Source organism: Zalophus californianus, chromosome 13 (assembly GCF_009762305.2).
Source record: "Zalophus californianus isolate mZalCal1 chromosome 13, mZalCal1.pri.v2, whole genome shotgun sequence".
NCBI lineage: Eukaryota > Metazoa > Chordata > Mammalia > Carnivora > Otariidae > Zalophus > Zalophus californianus.
The window spans coordinates 27,458,121-27,471,509 of record NC_045607.1 but is presented as its reverse complement, the minus strand read 5'-3'; the positions used below and the strand labels follow the sequence as shown (position 1 = coordinate 27,471,509).

Sequence of the window (13,389 nt, the reverse complement as noted above, 5' to 3'; positions counted from 1 at the left end):
CAAATCAAGGTGGGTGTAGACAAAGTTACCTATTGTGGCTGGAGCCCAGCATGGGGAGGCACCTTTTGCAGTAGAAAGGCTAGCCAAGGTGGCTCAGGAAGGCCTGAGAAGCCGTGCCAGAGGGATTGGATTCACTGTGGCCCCTCCAATTTTTTTCCCTTTTGGGTTTTATTGAGATAGAGTTGACATACTGCACTAAGTTTAAGGGGTCCCCTCTACTTCTAATTTGGCCTGAAATATGCTTCTAGTTAATGACCTTCCTTACTTCATTTGCTGTGTGGACAGACACAGCCTTGCTCTTGAAGCAGTAGAGTGACTAAGTGTGGACACTCTGAAACCAAATGGTCTGATTTCAAATCCCAGACTTGACCCTTCAGTAGCTGAGTGACCTTGGCCAAGTTATTTACCATCTCTGTGCCTTGGTTTTCTCGTTTATAAAGTAAGGATAATAGCACCTGCCCTGCAGGGTTGCGGTAAGGATTAGTGAGTATATGTAGAAGCACTTGGCACATAGCTGATAAATAGTCGGTATTCAAAAAATATTAGGTATAATTGTTATTAGGTCGTTTGAGCATATTCAGATATTAATAATATGCTTTTAAAAGTTTCTTTCTTTCGTCATGTGTTTTCCCACTGACTCTCTGATTAGATCACATGTGATTTGTGTTTTCTTTCAACAGTCTTGCCGGGCCCGCTTGGGATAATACCCTTCCTTAAAAATTACTTCTGAAGCAGAGCAGCATTTTCCTATTGTCAGACTGGTCTTGTGTGCCCACTGACCAGCCTGGCTGCTCATCAGAAATGGATGAACAGTTCACAGCCAGTTCAGCTGTGCCATTGAGAGCACAGCCTAGACCAGCGAAGGCCACTAACTCGGAGAAGGCTCGGCCTACGGCTCCCAGATGACGACACTGGGAAGATGAGCTTTCCACTTTTGAAAGCAGGGATACCATGAGATCACACCTCCACAGGAGGCATTCCATTTAACTTTCTGAAACAGCAATCTGCCAACTCTGTGGGGAGTAAAAATAATACAAAGGTGTGAGTTAGAAAGCATGGGAGAGAAATCAGAGGCCAGGCAGAGAACAAGCAGACAGCTGCAAGAAGCACTTTAAGGTTCGTTCCAAACCAACCACAAGTGGGTGCGGTTAGTTGCCAGTTTGGCAAACCGTTTCACCCTCACATTTATGATCTATGATGAACTCAACAAAGGCATGGTGGCTCAAGGACAGTAAGACATCAATTTAGGAGTTATCTCTCAAACACTGCAGATAAAGCCTCAAAGTGGCAAAGCAAAAGCTGCGACTGACGGTCTTCTTCAGTGCCACAGGGTCTGCCCATAACCTAGCATTTTGTCCATGAGCTCTGTAGGAGAAAGAGGATCCTAGACCCACGGGCCACTTCCGAACTCCAAGGCAGGAGCCACATGATGGGACATTCTCTAGGTCTCCATGTGTCCAACAACACTTTCGGGAGAAAGAAGTCTGGTTATCTTAATATTAAAAAGAACCTCCGGGTGCCTGGGTGGCTTGGTCAGTTAGGCTTCTGACTCAGGTCATGATCTCAGGGTGGTGGGATGGAGTCCCACCTCGGGCTCTACACTCAGCGCAAGAGTCTGATTCAGATTCTCTCTTCCTCTCTCTCCTGCTCACTCTCTCTCTCTCGCAAATGAATGAATAGATAAAATCTTTAAAAAAATAATAAAAATAAAAAATACTTTATAAAAAGGACCTCCAGCTTTCATCTTGCCAGTGAGGTCCTTATACGATGAAGGAGACTGAGGCACAGAGAAATCAGGTGACTTGCCCCACGTTATCGTTAGTGACAGAGCTAGAGTGCGGGGTAATTGACTCCCAAGCTTTTTGTCCTACAGGTTGATGAAATCATGTGGATGCCAGCAAGCTCATAGCAAAAATCACATAGCTGAAGAGCCCAGGTTTCGCCAGCCAGTGAGTACAAAGTTTGTCACACGAGCAAAGTCCCCCAAACTTGGTCAGCTCTGTGCCTCTACCTGCCCATTCAGGAATGTATCCCCCTCCGCAAAGTTTCCCTACCTAGGATCTTTTGCTTGGTCTGCTCAGGGACAGTCTGCAGCCCATGAGCCCCGTATGGAAGATAGAGACTCTGTTAGTTCAGCTGCTATGCCCTCCCTTGGGTCTTTCCTGATTCTCCACCAAGTTCTGCACATCTCTGCAGATGGGTCTCTGGGGCAGAAGCAGCACTCTGCGAGCCAAGCCAGGGCAGGAGCAGAGGGGGGACAGGCGGGGGCGGGGCATGTGAGGCTCACTATGTGCGGCCTTTGGCCACTTTGGTCCCAAAGCAGGAGTGTGTGTACCCCAAGCCTCCCAGTCTCTCACGAAATACAGACTCTGTTACTTGCTCTGTCACTATTCCCACAGAGGCTTACAACCAGGCCTTCAGCCATGAGGGAAAGTAAGGGAAGAGTTTGAGGCAACTATCCAGACAATTTTTGCCTTCCTAGCTTTGTATGGTCTTTATCTCCCCTCACACCTCCCCAGTGCCTCTCCACCAACACACACACACACACACACACACACACCAAAAAACAACAACAACAACAACAAAAAGCACACAGGAGTAACATCTGGCACCTCCTTCCTCAATCACCCAAAAAACAAAAAGTGCCCACGCATACGTGTTTGGACTCGTACAAAGAGGCCTTTGGAAGAAAGTGATTGCCTAACCTTGAGCACCAGAAGCATCTGAGTTCTAGCTCTGTCTCAAAGAAGATAAACCTTTACCATTATTGGAATCATATCATAAGCTGATCATGTGCTTAAATAAATTACGGCTAGGGGGGGGAGAAAACATCATTCCTAAGCAATGCCTGCCTTAAGTTTACGTACCCGCAGGAGTAGAAGCTGAGAAGGAAATGGGTACTGGTACTGTATTCGAAAGGCAAGCCCAGCATTCCCCCGTGAGAAAGTAGGGACAAGAAAGTGAGACAAGAACAGGAGGAGATACATCAGTAAAGGGTATGTGCATAAGTAAGCCATTAACTACGAGCTACTACTGGGGCTCAGTCCTGCTGGGAACCCTCTCAGAAACTGTGAGGAACTTGCCTCAGAATCATAGTCGGGACAAGAGAGGGGGAGAAGAGGGTGCAAAATTTAAGGAGGCACTCGCCCTCAAGGTCGGCCAAGTCAAGTCATGCAAAACACAGTCAGCCCTGCTCTGAATCATTCTACTGGGAAGGCTGCAGCATTTACTCATTGATTTCCATCTCTTGTTGGTTGGGAATGGCCCCCTGCCCCAGGGGTGCTGATGTCCCTGCACTTCTGGGCTGAACCCATCTGAGGCTCTGTAAGCTCCTCAGGTGAGTGCCAAGAAAGTCCCTAGGCAGAGAAAAAGAGAAGCAGGTGCAGGGGTGGGAAGCTGTCCATGCTCTGGAAAGTATCTAGCACTGCCGCCAGTGAGCATGGGTAGGTAAAGGGGATAGGAGCAGGGCATCAACTGCATCTGTTACATGCTCTACACATACCAACAGTACCTTGAATACACATCAAAATTATGAAACTCGTGTGCAGACCCCAGTGTTGGTAAATAAGTGGGCTTCCCATAACTTAACCAACATCTCAAAACTCAAAGCAAGTTGAAGGCAAAAACATTCTGCACTTAGAGGTACAGAATTTAAAAGCTAAAGTTAACATCATCATGTAGGGAAGAACTGGAAAGACTATACAGATAGGCCACACTTAGGTGTTGTGACCACAGCCCCAGCTAAGGTGTCAGCATCAACCTCCAGGGAGGTTAGTGAGCAAGCCTTCAGGTGATCCCAGCCCTCATCCTTTGAGCTTCCCCAGAAGACATGGAACAGAGATAAGCTGGTGCTCTGAACTCTGCCAAAATTAGAGATTTGTGAGCAAAATTAATTATTGGTTTTGTTTCCAGTGTTAGGTTTGTTGGCTTTTTAGGCAGCAATACATACTAGAAACAGCTGTCCATTTTCCCAGTACACTCCTGAAGATAAGGACGGTGGCTAATTAACTAATAAATGTGCAGAACTTGGCACATAGTAGGTGTTCTGTATGTACTGAATGTGGGTAAAAGAATAAAATATGGTTCCAGCTTTTTCTTAAAGATTTATTTATTTATTTTAGAGAGAGAAAGTGAGAGCATCAGCAGGGGGAGGGGAAGAAGGAGAGGGAGACAGAGAATCTCAAGCAGAATCCTCACCGAGCTTGGAGCCTGGCTAGGGGCTCGATCCCACAACCCTGAGATCATGACCTGAGCCGAAATCAAGAGTTGGACGCTTAACCAACTGAGCCACCCAGGTGTCTCAAACATGGAACGCTTCATTAATTTGCATATCATCCTTGCACAGAGGCCATGCTAATATTCTCTTTATCATTCCAACGTTACTAGTATATGTGCTGCCAAAGTGAGTACTCCAGCTTTTGAAAAGCAAGTTCAGAGGAAGAATGAACTTCCCTGAAAAAATGGAGCCATCTTTTTTTTTTTTTTGGTAAAGTTGACATACAATGTTACATTAGTTTCAGGTGTACAACTTAGTGATTTGACAAGTTTATATAGTATGCTATGTTCACCACAACTATAGCTACGATCTGTCCCATTACATCACTATTAGAATATCACTTACTATTCCTGATGTTCTTCTTTTTATTCCCATGACTTACTCATTCCATAACTGGAGGCCTGTATCTTCCTCCCTCCTTCACCCATTTTACCCAACCCCTACCCCCAAAATGGAGCCATCTTCGAGATTGGGGATTTGTTTTGAGGAAAACAGGTACCATTGATAAATCCCCTAGCTAAAAGAGGGTCTCTGCTTCCTATGCCATTTCACATTCATGGGAGAAGACACAATCTGCCCAATCTACATCTGACAAAAAGTTTGTCTCAGTGTCCTTAGTTATAGAATTCAGTTGCTCAGAATGGGGAAAATTATACCCTCCTATAAAGTCATGGTCTCAGAATGTACAAATAAGAGTCTGAGGAACAATTTGTAAGATATTCCACTTATTCTAGATAAGGGGGGCAGCCCAAAAAAGTATAAAATTTAAGACTTATGTATTGCTAATCAAAAGCAGAATCCTTAACTACTCCCATAGCTTTTCAGGGCCTTTCTTGGCTTTCTTGGCATAACTTACAGCTATTGCCTGTCAACTCCCTTCTAAGAACACCACCCCTCCCTTTCTTGATCTATACATGAAATCTTGGCTTCCATTCTTGACTAAAGACTCTTTCCATGAATATGTCAGTGGCTCTGTGTGTGTGTGTGTGTGTGTGTGTGTGTGTGTGTATCAGAAGCAGGTTTATAGGTTAACAACTTTGGTAAAACTCGAAAAAGCACCCTCTCCATACACTATCTAGTTATGTTGTTTTTTTATCTCACACCCAAAAGGCACCTTCTCTGAGGAGAACCACGATGTGCAGGTTTCAGGCTGGCCAAACCCAAGCCAGACATTCATGGATCAGTTGGTTACGGAGTGCCTCCAGGGGTGTCTGAGCGCTTCCAGCCCACACTCAGAACTGACTACAGGAATCCTGAAGATTTTAGATTTGCCTATAAGTCTGACCAGAAAGAGTGAGAACTACTGCTAACTGGAATCCACAAGGGTAGCTGTTCAGTGAGTCAGTGCATCACAAGGAAAGAAGTTACATAGCCCTCCTCTGAGAAATACATTTGGCAGAATTCTGCCATTATTCATGATTTAGATTCCAGGATTCACTAAGAAGAGACAGGAGACTGGGTGTTCACAGATGGAAGAAATGACACCGCTTCAGAGCCAAATGTTCAGCTCTTCTCTGACACCAATCAATATCTAATTTGACTGCTATAGTGACTGCTAATGCAGAATAATGAATATGTGTATATCCAGCATATCAGGTTACTGAGAATTGAATGAGGTTTCAGAATTTTATTTTGTTTTCCATAATCAGTCAGAAGATCTGTTCCAGGTCCAATTAATACATTATTTTAATTCCTTCTTCATAGAGCCATTAGACATTTGAAATGCCCATATGTGTCAGGCACTGCATTACTCACTTGAGAAATAAAAATGACTACAGCAAAGTTCTTGCCCTCAGGGAGTCTGAAGCCTTCTGAGAAAGCTAACTGTCTGAGGGAAAAGCTTAGGATGATTTTTAGAAACATACGGGATCTTTGCTTATTTGGTATTTCAGCAAATCACTGAATGAAGAGATTTCACAGTCTTTATGAGCACACAAACAAAAACATTTCTTTCATCACATCAAGCAAACCACAATACCTTTTGGCTACCATTCACTACATTCCTGCATGGGTGTGGAACGTGGTTAAACATTTACCAGTAGCAGTACCCTTTCTCAACTTAATTCGGATACAGATGATGAACAATAAAACAGATAGAAGCGAAGCAGCTCTGCTTGAAGTGTGAGGGAGGACCCCCAGACATCTTGTGATTTGGTCTTCCCTCTCACACACAACAACCCCTAAGAAATATTTGTAAAAGCCCCAGGAGGCCACAAGGAGCTATTTGAAAACCAGGCACTGAGCAGATGTCCAAAATTCCCTCCAGCTCTGAAGTCTGCAGAGCTGACACTTAGACACTTCACTGAGAAGAGAGTGTCTCTAGACTAGACTCTTCGGGGCACTGCTCAGGCTCTCAGTGGGCCTGCTTGCAGGCACAATGCCCATTTGCCGCCTCGACACTATGCTTGTTTTGTGTGCAAACTGGATTTAGTCCACCTTGTGTGTCCAATTTCTACCACAAGGCCTGGCACTAAGTAAGTGCAAGAGTGAATACAGAATGACCAACAAATGTGGCTGAAGACAAATAGGATTCTCCCGGAGGAAGCCACTGTGAAAGAAGGGCAGGGGCAGAAATGTATCCTGTTACAGACTAAATGTCTGTGTCCCCTCAGAATTCATATGCTGAAATCCTAACCCTTAATATGGTGGCATTAGGAGGTAGGGTCTTTGGGAGGTTAATCAGGTCATGAGGGTGGAGCCCTCTTGAACAGGATGAGTACCCTTACCAAGAGACACGGGACAGCTCTCTCGCTTTCCTTCTGCTGTTTGAGAACACAAGAAAACAGCAGTCTGCAAGTCAGAAGAGGGCTTTCACCAGAATCCAACCACACTGGCACCCTGATCACAAACTTCTAGCCTCCAGAACTGTGAGATATACATTTCTGTTGCTTAGAAGCCACCCAGGCTGTGGTGTTCTGTGATAGCAGGCCATACTGACTAAGATAATACACTCTGATCACCTCCTAGTTACCTGTGTACCTAGACATATGTACAAACACACTCACACACACATACACTCACGCACGCGCACACTGACTCACACACACACGCACGCGCCCACGCATGGACACAGAGGCACACACGCCCCTGAGCTTAATTCATGGCAAGAAAGCAACAGCTATATAGAATGCCCTACTTGACTCTCCCTGTTCGAGATAATGTGTGCTCTGGGGCTATTTCCTACACATTTACTTATTCTTTAAACCCCTAGGAAACTGACCAATTCTTATTCCATCCTCCTTTTTGCTTCTAGCCTTTTCTCCTCTCTTATGCTCAGAGTAGACATTCAGGACATGTTAGGGCTTTCCCCTCTCCTTCCCACGATAGGATCTACAGATTCTCATCAACTTTTTTATGTTTATGTCTTTCCTAAAACCAGATACATGGTTTTAGAAACAGTACCACTGAGCAGTGTGACCATTAGAAAGTAGAGTGTGATAGGCATTTCCACCTGCTATGGATACCATTCTATTATTCAGCAACCATTTTATACGGTCGACTCATGTGACATTTGAAATTGACTAAAATATCCATGTCTTCTTTTCATGAACTAACAAGAAAACCGTTCTCCTCCATCATATACTTGGGCATTTTTTAAGACACAGACTTAGGACTTTACACTGCCTTTATTAAAAATCATTTATTAGTTTGATATTTTTCTCTTTTTTAAAAGATTTTATTTATTTCTTTGACAGAGAGAGAGCAGGAGAGCACAAGCAGGGGAGAGAGGCAGAGGGAGAAGGAGAAGCAGGCTCTCCATTGAGCAGGAAGCCCCATGCGGGACTCGATCCCAGGACCCTGGGATCATAACCTGAGCCAAACGTAGTCGCTTAACCAACTGAGCCACTCAGATGCCCCAAAAATTATTTATTAGTTTGGGGTGTTATTTCAGTTGGCTTTATTTTCCTTCTTAAAAAAAAATCTTGATTTTGATATTCACTGTATTGAGTATCTCTAAAATGTTGTGTAAAGGTATGTACAAATTTTATTTAACTTACTGATAAAATTGCAGGACAATTAAAAGTCCTGTGACATGCCACTATATACCTCCCTTGAGGTTGCCATAGGCCCATTAGCCACTTGTTGAACTAGCAATAAATCTACTACATTACCATTCGGGTGACTTTTCTCCATCTTGTCCTCAAGAAAACACTTTAACCTTACTGAAATCAAGATACACTGATTTTATGGAATCTCTCCTTTCTATCAGTGTCAACCCTCTCATAAATGGGAACAAGGCTAGTTGAGCATGGCTTGCTCTTAGTAAACTCATGCTGTTTTCTTTGCTTATCTGCTTACAAACCATCTGTTTCACCATCTGATGCCAGGGATTGCACACCAAACCCACCAGTTTAATGACTTTACTTTTACCTATCTTAAAACTTAGGCTGACTGCAAGCAGACCTGAGTTTTGTTTTCATTTTTATTAATAAAGCATGACAGATTTCAATAGGAGTTTGTATATAATGCCACTGCAAATAAAAATACATATTAATGCCTGGCCAGGGCCTGGATTTTATCACAACAGGAGAGTTGAGAAAATAGCAGGGTCTGAAGCATATGTTACCCCTGTGGGTCTCCATGCCACTTTCCCCATCACTGTGTTTGTATAGCCCTTCCCCCGGGGGCCAAGCACTGCTCTGAGGTCTGATACTGGTGATAAGCGCCATCAGGCACACACACAGGGTTGATACAAATGATTTGATAACTGGTAGGGAAAGCAAGGTGACATCATGGAAAGAAGGTAACTGCACCGAGATAGCACCAGCCAAACCGCAACTCTCCTCGCCTAGTAGAGATGCACAGTAAACACCAGGAGCACAGATGGAGACAGCAGGAAGCAGCCTATACTTTACCCCACCCTTATCCCCAGTAGGAAGTGTTACTGATTCCACGCTTCATGGGATGGAACAAAACAAGTCCACATCCCCAAATCCATTTAAAAAAAAAAAATCATAGTCAAGGGGAATTCAAGGTAAAATCTCGCTCTGTACCATTCATTTTTATCTGAAATGTGTTCTGGATCACGGAGAGGAAGAGTGGAGAGAGTGATGGAGAACTCAGCTAAGACCTCATGCTGTCCTAGGGCTACTCTGTCTGCCTCGTGAAGTCTCTGTGGGCTTCTGAACAAACCCACAGGCGCTGCCTTCCCTCTGCGTGCCTCGCAGCTTTATGTTTCCGGAATTCTATGTTCCTTTATGTAGGAAGTTGATCTTCATAAATTATGGCCCTTAGAGATTTTCTAATTTTTACGTCCCGTGCTGTGCTTCCCACACCCTTCTTGTCTGCTCTCTTTCAGGAAAATCCTCATTGAAACCCATGGAATTAGTTCTCCTCTTTAGTTCAGACCTTATTTATAAAAGTTCTAGAAAAATACAACATTATCTCTCTTCCAGACAGAGTAGTAAAATATTAAAATCTTACAAAGCAAGTCTCCTCTGTACAGTCAAACTCAACTATCAGCATCATCAACTGTAAAGCACCCCACCAAATTCCTAAGCAACAGAGGGTGAGGACCAAGAGAAAGAGAAGCAAAAGTTGCTTCAGTCAAGCACAATATTTTGAGAAGCATTAGGAATAGGTGAGGAACCTGGCACGGTAAATTTTACTCAACTAGAATATTCAGGGAATAGCTCTTTCTGTTTTGGTATGTTTGCTTGCTTTTGTTTTAAATCCCCTAATTAAAAAGATGCTGTGTTACTGTATGATTCCATTTGCGTGTCGTTCTGGAAAAGGCAAGACTAAAGGGACAGAGACTAGATCACTGGTTGCCAGGGGTCAAAGGTGGGAGGCCGGGTTGACTACAAAGGAGCAAGCAGCACAGGGTACTTTGGGGGGTAATGGAACTGTTCTGCATCTTAATTTTGGTGATGGTTGCATGACTCCATGCATTTTTTCAAAACCCATAGAACCATACACTTTTTAAAAAGTGAATTCTGCTGTATATAAAAATAAGTGAAGTAAAATGTTAAGTTGCCGCACGATGTAGGACGAAGATCTCTGGGATACAAGACCTACACTTCACTCCCTCTAGCTCTGTTCCCCTCCCTAGCACTAGAGCCAACAGTTATTCTGGCTTTTATTCTTACCACCATAATTCTTTCTAAAATTACTCTAGGAGATATGCCGTGCAGGGGAGAAGGTCCTCTTCCTTTGGCATGTTTCACCATCTTTAGTACCTGTGTGCCACATCCCTGGACACACAAGGTAACCATCAACACGGCATGGCGGCCCTGGGCAGCCCAAGACTCAGCCATCCTCGTCCCCCTCTGGCGCTTGGCACTTCCACAGGCCATCACATTTTAATAGATTTTACTAAAGTAGTAATGCATTTATTCTTTCGTACATTTCATTACAATGCACTTAGTGAGTTCAAAAATCAGGCTCTTAAGAGAGCAACACGGGGTTGTTTGTGATTAGATTCAGCAACATGGAGATGTTGGTACTGAGCTGGCCTCCTGTATGTATTCTCCGCAGCTTCCCACTCTGCTTGTGACCCCCATAAAAACTCTTGTGACATAGTAGGTGTCTGAAACAGGGTTCGGAGAAATCCTCCCATCACCACAATCTAGCGCATATTTTTAGCTCTGCATTGAAGTGCTCTTTGTAATAAATATTTCTTGTATGCTTTTCCAGGTTTGTTTATGATTTGCCCTCAGCATTTCTACATGATTAGTTCCAGGGCACTTTTATGTGTCTCATTTCCAGTACCTTCCATCAGTATTCTCCATCTTTAGAGTTGGTCTCCTGGATTATCTGATTGTTCTATATCTCATTAGTTTTTCTTATATGATTTTTGGGGATCAAAGACTTATTAAAATTTTATACAGTTCAATCATTTGAGCTTCTCATAACTTTTAACTATGCAAACTGATACACAATCACTGGATGGTAGCATACTGGTTGACTATAGTTTTCAAGTGGAACCTTGCCCAGCAGAATCTTGGGAGGCACATTTAAGCATTGTAAGTGTGTATAGAAAGATCACAGTACTTAGCACATTTTGTTTGTTTCAGGTGGCGCCCAAGTTCCAGAGTTTCTGGCAGAGACTGCAGAACTTCACAAAATGGGGGTGGGGGGGCAGTGCAGAGGCTTCCGGTCAGGAGTTATCCTTGGCTCCTCTCTCATCATCCCTCACCTCCTACTGCTTGTCACGTCTTGTCACCTCCCTCACTTCTCTGCCCTACTCTGTCCCCACTGCCCCGCCCTTGAACAAGCCTCCACCCTCTCTATTCCTGGACCACAGCCACAGGTCTAAGAAGTTTGACACACAGGAGTAGTAAACATTGGGTGGATGGATGGATGGATGGACGGATGGATGGATGGATGGATGAAGGAATGGGAAGGAAGGAGGGAGGGAACAAAGGAGGGGAGTGGAAAAATGGAAAGAAGGAAAAGAAGGAAATTGTTCTTTTTGCTATCACATGAGTAGAGTACTTGCAAATCATAAATGACCGTGCTGTGAAGCACATTGAATTTCTTAGTTCTCTAAGTAGCAGAATGAACCCCAAAACATAATTTCTCCTCTTCCCCATTCACCAAGGATTCCACTATCCATATGGATTGTCAGCATTTGATGATTAAAAATACTTTACGCCCATCAACCAAACACAGAGAAATAAATCATACTCTCACATGTCCCCTGGGCAAGTGATGAGGCATCCAGTGCCTTTGCAGACAGCCCCCACTACCCTCCTTACACATAGCTGCCCAAGTCCCCAGGACCCACAGCGACAGTTACCTGACTTCCTGTTCTTTCAAACCAGAACATCACTTTTCTTTCTTTCTTTCTTTTCTTTCAAACCCAGCACATCACTTATCCAAGAGAGCTAAGTCGTTCTCCTCACTTGCCTGGGAGTCTGAAACCCCTGCCTTGGAAAGCTGTGTTGGCCAAGAAAGAGGCAGCCTGGGCTATAAATTGCTAAATAACTAAAGTAATGAGCTGGAATACAGAAACCCACTCTTAAGACCCTCATTCTCCTTTTTTTTTTTTTTTTTGGTGGAAACTGACTCTTCACATTAAACTATTGATCATATCTCTGTTGACTAAACTGCTATTTATTTTAGTGGTACGATACTAGAACTTTATCATGTTTATACAGGTGAATGCTTTTTGGCTTACTATGCATGGGGAAAAGCTCCCTAAAATGAATTCAAGTTTATATGTCGGTGGGTGTTAACAGCTTTGGGTACTGCCTTGGTGATTTTGCTTGGTAGAGCTCTATACTGTGGTTTAAACATGGGCTATTTTCCCTTCCTTGCGTGCAACTCTATTGAAAGAAGCTATACCTGGCTTTTTGTCCACAGAAACTTGGGCAGCTATGTGTTTAAAACCTGTTGAGAAGGTAAAAAGCCAATTGCCCACGGCAAAAATTTAGCAGACGTTCCCTAAAGACAGAGAAACTCTTTCCTGCCACCTATAAGCAAAGCATGTAGTGAATGCCCACTGTATGACTGGAGGGTAAGTGGGGTCCCTATAAGCCTGGGCTCAAGCAATTCCAATAATCTGAAGGTTATAAAAAGGTAAACAATGAGGCCAAAGTGGAAGGCTGAATAGCCCGTACAACTGGTTCTACTTTAGTTTATAAGCTCTATGGTACAAAGACAGCGTAAAACTTATTAGGTGTTCAGTCGAGTACTGCACAAACGTGGGTGCCTAATTAATAAGCTTTGTTTGCTGATAGATGGAAAAGCATTCCAAGGTCATGCATCACTTGAGAATCCAGGAGGATGTGTGATTCAAGGTATTAAAGTAAAGGTGGTAAGGAGCCAATAAGTCCTATGCAGTGTCCTATGTCAAGTGCTCTTACTCTGAGGAGTAAAAAAAAAAAAAGAAAAATTTGATACATTTTTCAATAGGTGATTAGGATAGTGACCGTGTGCTACCAAAATAATAAGAAAACAAGTACTGAAAATTTCAGCCAAACTGAATTTTCATAATTATGTATCTTTAGTAAAGCAAGGTATAACATGTAATCTGCAGGTGGATTTTTTTTTTTGCTATTTTCAATCCTTTAAAAAGTAACATAAAAAGCGTCTTTTCTTTTGTTAAATTGAGACATAATCGGCATATAATGTTGTATTAGTTCAGGTGTACAATATAATGATTTGAT

At 43.3% G+C, this 13,389-nt stretch overlaps 1 non-coding gene across 1 annotated transcript; it reads right to left on the bottom strand.

The window, feature by feature from the left end:
- Positions 1-4,300: 4,300 nt before the first annotated feature.
- LOC113935174 lies at positions 4,301-4,410 on the bottom strand. Its single transcript, XR_003523932.1, has one exon. It is a non-coding gene; the product is annotated as a U6 spliceosomal RNA (small nuclear RNA).
- Positions 4,411-13,389: the final 8,979 nt, after the last annotated feature.